Here is a 10,970-nt window from a genome sequence, read left to right as displayed (position 1 = left end):
CAGGGGAAAACCTTTACCTTTATCTTTTATTGTTCTTATGGAGTTGTTGCAATTGTGGTTTTCTTGTAAATTGCCCTGAGTCCTCACTATGTGGGGAAATGATTCAAAAATATGAGAGAAAGAGAGGAAAATAGATAATCTATTCTGACTCTTACTATTCCCCAGCCGGCACAACTTAATAGATGTATGTTTTTCTATTGCTCTGAAACATGTAACCTGAAAAGAAAGCAGCAGCACCTCATTTTTCCTGTATTGCTTCTTATACAAATATGGATTTTAACTGAAACCCTGACATCGCTCTTTCCTGTGCTGCCTGTATTAAGTGCTTACACTAATGAGGCAGTGGAGTTAAACAAATGGCAAGGTAGGGCTTAAGCTGTGGAAATGAGAGAGGGAAGATGTTCTCATTAAAGTTCATCCCCTGGCTCATGCCGAGCAACGTTCAGAGAGCTGCTTAACCAAAGCTAGATCTTGGTTGAAAATGAGGCAGTGGGCTGCTTGTCCCATGCATATTCATCACCTGATGAAAGCAGAACATCTAGTAATGACTCACGAACGCAAATGGCCCAGCCCAGTTCAAGTAAGACAAGTTGAACTTTCATGTCTGCAATACAGAATGGTTTTCCTGGGTTGCAGCTTTATGAATTCAGCTATGTACTGCTTACCTAATATAAAGAAATCAAGTCTTGTCCAAGCTCTATTCAGGCATTCACACTTGGGGCTAAATTAACAAGTAACCCTTGCCCTGAATATCCCTGGGGGCATCCCAGACCTTCACGCGTTAAGCAGAAAGATCTGTATAAAGCTTGGTAATCACATTGGAATGAATGGAGTTACAGAATTTCAGTAATCAAGACTCAGAGCCAGTCACAAGAGCTCTGTAACCACTTTCAGCCAAATGCAATACAGAGGCCTATACAGATTTATGTTCATATATATATGAAACTCTAGGATATGGATAGATATATTGTAATCCTTTGTTAATTTTCTTAGTGAAGAAAATCTTTGAAAACCTTTCCCCATCTGAATTCATTCTGTGCAAACTTTACACATGCTTTTTATTTTGTACATGAAAGTGATTTTTTTTCTCACAATAATTCCTGAATTGCAAAGATTCTCATCAGTCCAGAATGTGCTCTGTCACACTTTCTCAATGCTTAGGAAGCATTTTTCAGCCATTTTTAAGTATTATTTCCATCTCTAACATGGAGATTCTCAAGGGAGGGCGCTAACATGTAAGGCTATATCCCCGCCATCCATTTAGTTCTGTGCATGAAGAAGTCAATCTGTGAATAGGACTTTTCAAGCTAATAATGAATGGGCATCCTGTTAGTGACATAAATGAAAGTTATGCCTAAAATATGTAGTTTTTTGGTTGTGCAAAATGGAGTAATTCAGTATCCGGTGTGACTCTTCCTCTTTCTTGCTTTCTGACTGGATGCCCCCTTCCTTTGGCCATTTAGGGTTTTTTTTTTTCAAGTCAGGAGTGACTTGAGAAACTGCAAGTTGCTTCTGGTGTGAGAGCATTGGCCTTCTGCAAGGACGTTGTCCAGGGGACACACAGATGTTTGATATTTTACCATCCTTGTAGGAGGCTTCGCTCATGTCCCCGCATGGGGAGCTGGATCTGACAGAGGGAGCTCAACTTGCTCTCCCTGGACTCGAACCGCTGACCTATCAGTAGGCAGTCCTGCCAGCACATGGGTTTAACCCATTGTGCCACTGGGGGCTCCAGCCATTTAGTGATCAGGAAAGATGGTGAGGAATAAGGTGCAACCATGCAAACAGCTCTGTTTTTTCAGCAGCCTGCCAGAAAAAAAGACATCTTCCTATACCACAATTTTCCTACAGGAATTGAGTCATCTGACTTCCTTGGTGCCCTTCATATGCCTCTTCTCCTCCAACCAAAGAATGGCTCCTCAGCAGGAGTGACCAGTCAGTATGCAGGAACCAGAAACAAGATCTAACTACCATTTGCCAGCATGATGTAGGATCACAGCTATGATAAATTGCATTATGAACATAAGATGATCTGAGTGAGTCGCAGCTGTAAATTTGAGGTATGACTGAAGATGTGGGGTCAACAAGGAAGCCCTACATCCACACAAATTAGAAGAAAGATGTTGCCATTTCTAAAGGCCAGAAACCAGTCAGGCCATTTCATACATGTATATATGGCACATCTATACCCTGAAGGGCACTACACCTCAAAGTGGGTGAGAATCAGTTCCATGACATTTACATGACACACAGCACCATCTCGCCTACAATGGGGGCACAGCTACTTAATGCAGTTGTAGCCCATGTTAGGAAAGACAAGGAAATGCCACGGACCTTCCTCCCACTTAGGGGTAGTGTGAAGAGCTGGTCTGGTTCAGAATCAGAACTAGCCCTATTGCTCACATGATCCAGTGCCACCATCCCACTTTCTCAGCATTCCTCAGTATAGGGAAAACAGAATGGCACTTCATGTTGTGGTGGCCATAGCAGAGGTCCAAAGTGGTTCTGGTCATCCCTGGGCAACTTTGCCAATGTAAGTTGAGGTACTCGTATGACTCAGAGAGGGGAGGGGGGTTCAACCCGTTGGACAGTTTGTACTCCATCCCAGAATACTACCACACCATACTGGTCCAACGGTACCTGGCCCACATAGATATGGCCATACATATAACACAGGCTGGGAGAAGCCCTCACATTAAATGGAAGAGATTCAGAATTGCATGAAATGTAGCTGACACCTATCACTCTCATGGTGCCAGACAGAGATCCAATTATTGGCTACCACATCAGTGTAGCAATGAACCTGTTCTGGTTTTAGTCAGCACTTTAGGTGAGTTACCAGTTTGCTGAACTTTACCCCCATAATAGGTTCAGTATCTTAAATTACTCCTTCAAAATTCAAATCAGGTTCAGTATCCCTGGCATTGAAGTCACCAGTCATGCTTAGGCTCAGCTACCTGCTCATATATCCTGAACCAGTTACAATGTTTAGCCAAGCCAGCTTTTCATACGCTATATGGTAGTGAAATGAACCAACCCCATGTCCACCACTTTGATCTCTTTAGGAAAGGAATAGGTTACAGATAAGGGAAGAATGGATGAACGGACGAATGAATGAATGAATGAATATGGAAATAACAAACTAATTATAAAGGAATGTCAGAATGGAAGATCCCAATTTCAGAACTTTTGCCAGAAAGAAAAACCTGCAGAACTTCAGCTGAATCATGGAAACATTTATATTTATAAAATGCAAGCTCTTATATAAGAAATTGGTGAATATCTTCCACATATATTTTTAGGTATAGAGACATTTCCTCTTAGAAATGTCGTCATCTCAGCAACCACTAAAAGCAGTTACTGCTGCTAAGTAACTGACCTTTAACATAATTTAAATTTTGGTTTATTCTGCTTTTGCTGGTTGCAAGGGTTTTCCCAATAATTTCCATTCAATTTATTTCCTCATATCTTAATTAAAAGTGGAGGGGAAATAACAAGATCCATGAAAACACCAGTTTCTCCTTTATTAGCTGACTTTTTGACTTCTCTTACACTGGCAGATTAACTTCCATGTACATCCAATGAACTCAACTATACAATTAACTGAAACAACTTTCTGGGTCATAGAATCATTTGCTTTTATTAAGGAGTTTCCCATTTTAAAGTAAGAATTAAACACCCCACTAAAAGGCCTGATTTTTCTCTAACTTCAGTGTATAGAGTGTATATGTGTATGTATACACACACACACACAATAGTTGTACCCCCACACATTGCTGTAGCCAACCTTCCCTCCCTCCCTCTCTCTTCCTTCCTTCCTTCCTTCTTTCCCTCTCTCTTCCCTTCCCTTCCCCCTTTTCTTTCCCTTCCTCTTTTCCCCCTTTTTTTCTTCTCTACCTATTCTTGGACTGCAACTCCCAGCAGTCCTCCTGACTGATCTATCTACCTATCTATCTCTAATCTATCTATCTGGAGGATTGCTAGGAATTGCAGTCCAGGAATAGGAATTTGGAAATATATAGGGATTGAGAGCAGGCCCTCAAAGAAATCCAAGAAGAAATCTTGCAGCTAGGAAGCAGTGCATTTGGATCATCCTCCTCTCCTAAAGTGCCTGGTGTAGGATATGTTGGGAGCTGTAGTCCGGAAAAGAGTGTGGATATGCTATTGTGTGTTTGTTTGCGGGGAAAGTTGTTTTTGCACATGTGCTGTAGTATCTTTTTGCTTTTTGGCTTTTTAAATCCCTTCCACTGTGTTTTTCAGTGTTTTTATGAGTGATGGTCACTTGTTGGTCTGATAGGTGCACTGTGTCCAAATTTGGTGTCAATTCATCCAGTGGTTTTTGAGTTATGTTAATCCCACAAATGAACATTATATTTTTATTTATATAGATATAGATATATTGATCTAAAAGACTAGCGATGCCTTCACATACTGTAGAATTAGATGCTAATTTTACTAAATGTTAACTGAGCTGAAGAATATATTGTTGTTGTTATATATCTTCATGTCATTTCCAATTTATGACAACTTTAAGGGCCCTTCCACACAGCCATATAACCCAGAATATCCAGGCAGATAATCCACAATATCTGCTTTGAACTGAATTGAGTCCACACTGCCATATAATCCAGTTCAATGTGGATTTTATGCAGCTGTGTAAAATGACCCTATCATGGAGTTCTCTTGCAAGGTTTGTTCAAACTTTTAAAGCCTTCTCTCCCAAAAAGAATTGGTGTCTTTCCTTGCTCTGTGTGCGTGAATTGCCCAAGATCACCAACTGGGGGCCCTTCTACACTTATTATTTATTTATTTATTTATTTATTTATTTATTATTTCGTGTACTTCTACCCCGCCCTTCTCAACCCCCGAAGGGGGACTCAGGGCGGCTTACAGACAGGCATAATTCGATGCCTACACAGTAATACAAAACACATAAAAACAGCAATTAAGCAGTTATAACAATTAAAACAATCAATATATATCACAATCAATAACCAATGTCATGCTCAGCATTCGCCAACTCAGAGTCCATACTTCATTCCACATTTTCTATTCCTATCCGTCGTCGTATTCCTTTATTTATCTGCCAGATTGCCCAAACGCCTGGTCCCAAATCCATGTCTTCAATTTCCTTCTGAAGGAAAGGAGGGATGTCGCCGATCTAATTTCCCCAGGGAGTGAGTTCCACAGGTGAGGGGCCACCACTGAGAAGGCCCTGCTCCTCGTCCCCGCCAATCTCACTTGTGATAGAGGCAGGGCCGAGAGCAGGGCCTCCCCAGAAGATCTTAAGCTCCGAGGTGGGACGTAATATATAATTGATAATAATATCAGTTAACAGATGTAACCATTTGTATGTTAAGTAGAAAAATAAGGATTTTACATATAACGAATTAGGAGCACTGTATGTTGAAGGAAATGTTTAACACTATATGTATCCTGTTGAAATGCTTGTATGTCACTTAGCTGGCTTTGGTCATAATCTCACAGTGGGTCCATCTGTGCAGACCGTTGAATTAAGGTTGTTGAGTGATTTCCTCCTTGGTGTGAATAGTTGACTCATGTTGCACTGAACAAACGGAGCTGCTTTTTTAAGCAGTACAATACCACTTGAAATACCATAACACCATGTTGTTGAATTCTAGGAATAGTAGTTTGATAAGGTTTGTAAGCCTTCTCTCCCAAAAAGAATTGGTGCCTCACTAAACTACAGCTGCCAGGATTCCACAGCATTGAGCCATGCCAATTAAAGTGGTTATCAAGCTGCACTAATTCTACAGTGTAGTTGAACTCTAAGTCTTATTGAATATGGAATCAGGGGTGGCTCAACCCATTACGCAAAGTAAGCATTTGCAGTATAGTTTATTTTGCCCAGAGGCGCTCTTGGGCACTTGACATATGCAAGTTGTAGTTACTGGGATGTATAGTTCACCTACAATCAAAGAGTATTCTGAACTCCACCAATGATGGAATTGAACTAAATATGGCACACAGAGCTCTCACGACGAACAGAAAATATATATCAGTGATTGGTTGGGGGGGGCGCCAAAAGTTGGGGGGGCGCCAAAATACTGTTTGCTTACTGTTGAAAATTACCTAGGGCCGCCTCTGTATGGAATAGTTATAGTTCTATAATTCTAGGTTCCAAATACCTAACTGCAATATTGAATGCCTGACAATAATATTTTTGGTTTCCTGGAGCAATCCACCTTGTCAAGGAAGGCAGGGCTCAGAGAAGCCATTGGTACAGGTTGAGTATCCCTTATCTGAAATGCTTCCGATCAGAAATATTTATGATTTTGGTTATTTTTTTATTCTGAAATGCCTGAAGTTGCATATGCAGGCGGTATGTAATAAAATATCTTGGAAACAGGACCAAAGCTAAACATGATATTCAATTATGTTTCATTTATACCATTGCCTTATAAACAGCTTAAAGTGAGTTTCCGGTGCAATATTTTTAACAGTTTGGTGCACGAAACAAAGTTTGTGTACACTAAACCACCAGAAAGCAAAGGTGTCATGATCTTGGCCACTTATGTGGGCAATTCTGGATAAGAGATGCTCAACTGGTAGTTTATCTCCTGTACTGAGGAACATAAAGGTTGTCCTCCAGTATGGCTTAGTTCACTATCCGTATAAGATAACAATCACCTAATGCAGTTTTAAAGATGCACTCTTATAAACAGCAACCTGCATCTTTTGCATAATTCAGTAGAGACAATTATGCAGTTAGCAACCTTCTTGGGTTCATGGCTGTTTCTAGTTGTGAAGGCAATTAGTTACAAACAATGATTTTTCCTTTTCCATGATAACAAATGTACATTAGGACTAGAGCTTAATAAAGATATAAGTCCACTCTTTTTCTGGTTCCATTGAATGGTGGAGGAAAAATATTGCATGGGTCTGGAGCTGCACTGTGCCTCATGCTGTGGATGTTGAGAAGAAAACTAATACGTTTTCAATCACACGACAGTGATTTATAGCCTTCAGAATTTTTTTTAAAGAACTAAAACTTTTGAGAAATAAGAAAAGCAACCTGTTGATTTATAAAACATTTTCTTCAATTCTAACTTCTTTTGGAGGTCGTGTGTGGCATTGTACTATGATTGGCATCCTTTTAGGTAAAGGTAAAGGTTTTCCCCTGACATTAAGTCCAGTTGTGTCCGACTCTGGGGTTGGTGCTCATGTCCATTTCTAAGCCAAAGAGCCGGCGTTGTCCATTGACACCTCCAAGGTCATGTGGCCAGCAGGACTCCCTGCCAGAGTCTTTGCAATTCGATCTTTAAATCCTCATATTGTGTCAGCTTTTCCAGTTGTTTCTCTGCACCTGAGATTGATCATCCATACTTTGTTTTTAACACGATCATGAGGTCAGGAGTATTATGCTCCAAAACTCTGTCTGAATTCGGAAATCCCAGAGGAGTTTGACGTGATCATTTTCTGTAACTTTTTCTGGCTTGTGATCTCACCAGTTCTTTGTTGCAGGCAGATGGTATTTGTGGCACAAGTTCCAATGAATCATCTGAGCAATAATGGTGTTATGCCTCTGCTTGTAGTCTGTCTGTGTGATCTTCTTGCAGCAGCTGAGGATGTGATCTATTGTTTCATTTGCTTCCTTGCAGAGTCTACATTTGGGATCTATCATCGACTTTTCAATTCTGGTTTTGATGGCATTGGTTGCAATGGCTTGTTCTTGGGCTGCCGGAATCAGGCCCTCCATCTCCTTTTTCAAAGTTCAGGTGGTATTTGTGGCACGAGTTCCAATGAATCATCTGAGCAACAGTGTTATACCTCTACTTGTAGTCTGTCTGTGTGATCTTCTTGCAGCAGCTGAGGATGTGATCTATTGTTTCATTTGCTTCCTTGCAGAGTCTACATTTGGGATCTGTTGTCGACTTTTCAATTCTGGCTTTGATGGCAATGGCTTGTTCTTGGGCTGCCAGAAACAGGCCCTCCATCTCATTTTTCAAAGTTCAATTTCTGAGCCACTGTAATCCCAGGTGACAGCAGGATTGAAGACAAACAACTGGAAAAGCTGACACAATATGAGGATTTAAAGACTGAACTGCAAAAACTCTGGCACAAGCCAGTCAAGATGGTCCCAGTGGTGATCGCCACACTGGGTTTAGTGCCTAAAGACCTTGGCCTGCACTTAAACACAATCGACGCTGACAAGATTGCCAGCTGCCAGCTGCAGAAGGCCACCTTACTGGGATCTGCACACATTATTCACCGATACATCACACAGTCCTAGACACATGGGAAGTGCCCGATGTGTGATCCAATACAACAGCTTATTATTATTATTATTATTATTATTATTATTATTATTTACAAAGAAGGCTAGCTGAAGAGAAAATAAATAACTCAGTTTAAAATTTTCACATCTTCTAACATTGTACTTCTCATAAAAGTAGTTCTGAAGAACTAAGACATATGTTCAACATTATTCTAAAATATTCTTTTGTCAGGAAACCTTTTCCAGCTACAGCAGAACAAAAGCCACTACATTTGATATTAATCCTTGCAAAATAAGACTAGCAGATGGGGTGGTTCATTTCCACCAACAATGTGTGTGTGTGTGTGTCACATAATACCAAATTGGACCCAGGAAGAGGAGAAAAATGAGAAATAGTCTTTTCAGTCATTTTATCTTCCTTGGCCACTTTCATTCTTCCTACATAGTGCATACGCTTGGGATACTAATGCCTGTGTGAAACTGATACCGTCTATGACTCAAATGCTCTAATGAATGACTCACCAGTACTGAGAATAGCTATCAAAGGGTCACTTTGGGGCTAGAAGGATCCTTTCAGGAAACAGATGGAACAGGCATTTATAATCAGGCCTTGCCTTTCCCGAAGATGCTCCCAACTCTTATGGTGAGATTAGTTATTAAATGCTCGTTTCACATAGAATTCACTACTGCAAAAGGTCAAAGTCGCAGAGGCTAGAAATACAGCTATGCCTCCCTGGGAAGAAACATAATGAACTGATGAATTGCAAAACCAGACTTGAGGTTTCTATATATTTAGATTTTGTTGTTGTTCTGTTTATGTTTAGACACATAATAGTTCTGGCAAAATACCTTAATATTGGACAGATCTTCAGGGTGGAGTGTGTATGTGAGCTGGATTACTTGAGCTCTTTGGTTATCATTGTAAAAGTATTATTCAATTGTGGAAAGGAGGGAGGGACGGAGGGAGGGAAGGAAGGACAGAGGGAGGAGGAGGAAGAGGAGGGATGGAGGGAAGAAAAAGAAGAAGAAGGAAGGAAGGAAGTAAGTTGATTTTTCCATGGATGGACATGGAATAATAATAATAATAATAATAATAATAATAATAATAATAGTTACTTATATGCATGTGGTCACCACTGGAGAAATTACACTGTTTAGCCAGTATTGCACCACCTGACATCCGCCGGGAAGTAGCAGCCAATAGTGAAAGGACCAAGGCACCAACGTCTCCAGCTCATCCCTTGCTTGGGTATCAGCCAGCACGTCAACGACTTAAATCAAGAAATAGTTTTCTAAGATCTACAGAGACACTCTCTGGAACACCTCAGCAATCGAGAGTCAAACCCAGAACCTCAACCAATGGCTGATACCAAATGAGTGACTCCCCCCTGGGCACACAGAAGACTGTGCAACTTGGAAAGCGCTGAACAGACTGCGCTCTGGCACCATGAGATGCAGAGCCAACCTTAAGAAATGGGGCTTCAAAGTGGAATCCTCGACATGTGAGTGTGGAGAGGAGCAAACCACAGTCCACCTGCTGCAATGCAACCTGAGCCCTGCCACATGCACAATGGAGGACCTCCTTGCGGCAACATCGGAGGCACTCCAAGTGGCCAACGACTGGTCAAAGGTCATTTAATCAACTACCAAGCTTGCAAATTTTGTGTTTTGTTTGTTTGTTTGTTTGTTTTGTTCTGTTAGAAATGTAATACAATTGTCTGGTTGCCTGACACGATAAATAAATACATATATGAAGCAGTGCAAGATATATCATGAAATGACATTATGGTTTTCTATACTCCTGATCTGCTCTTTTATTTTATATTGGGCTCCATTCTCAATCACATAAGTGGAATTTCTCTTCCGAGAAAATATCCTTTTTGTCTTTTCTCTTCTGGACTTCCAGTACATATTCTAAATATGCTCCACAGCAACCACCTCAACAGTGCAGGATAAATTTGAGGTTTGCATAGGAAAGGAGAAATAAATTTTGCAACTAGTGTCCAGTCGGCCAGAAAACAGACACAAGCAGGGTCATACTCCTTCCTTCCTTCCTTCCTTCCTTTCTTCCTTCCTTCCTTCCTTCCTTCCTTTCTTGGAATTCTGTTGTAATCTCAGGGATGACAGTTGGGCGGGTACATGTAAGGATAAAGAAGGGTAGTATTATTCATCTGCACTTCCACAGACTGCTCAGCGAGACAGCTTGCCTTCTGCTTCAATATGCTGTCCATGGTAGCAAATGTCTGCCAAAGGATGTCACTGACTTGTTTTGCTTTTCCTGCACAGGAACATGGCGAACATTCTCTGTCAGCTCAGACTCATGTTCCGTGACAGACTTACATCAATGCCCTCAGATGTCTCTTGCTTTACAAGCAGCCATGTAACAGGTTTGATATTTCATAGAGTGAACAGGAGAACGTCTAGAGAGAATTAACAAGGAATGGACATTTCTCCCCTTTTGGTCAGTGTTAGCTCTCTGTAGAAATAATAATGACAGAAAGCATAGTGTAATGCTTTCTGTGTTCAACTAGGACTCTGGAAAACCAGATTATGAATTCTCACTTGGTCAAGCAAGGGCACTGGATAATTTTAAGCAAATTACACTCTTTCAGCCTCAAAGGACAGCAATGGTAAGCCTCTTCTGAATAAATCACACCAAGGAAAACATAAGACAGGGTTGTATAAGTGTAAATGGTCTTTTAAACTTATGATGATGTTTTCATTAATGTTT

Source organism: Anolis sagrei, chromosome 1 (genome assembly GCF_037176765.1).
Source record: "Anolis sagrei isolate rAnoSag1 chromosome 1, rAnoSag1.mat, whole genome shotgun sequence".
Taxonomy (NCBI): domain Eukaryota; kingdom Metazoa; phylum Chordata; class Lepidosauria; order Squamata; family Dactyloidae; genus Anolis; species Anolis sagrei.
The sequence above is the reverse complement of the archived record's forward strand: the minus strand, read 5'-3'. Positions refer to the sequence as shown.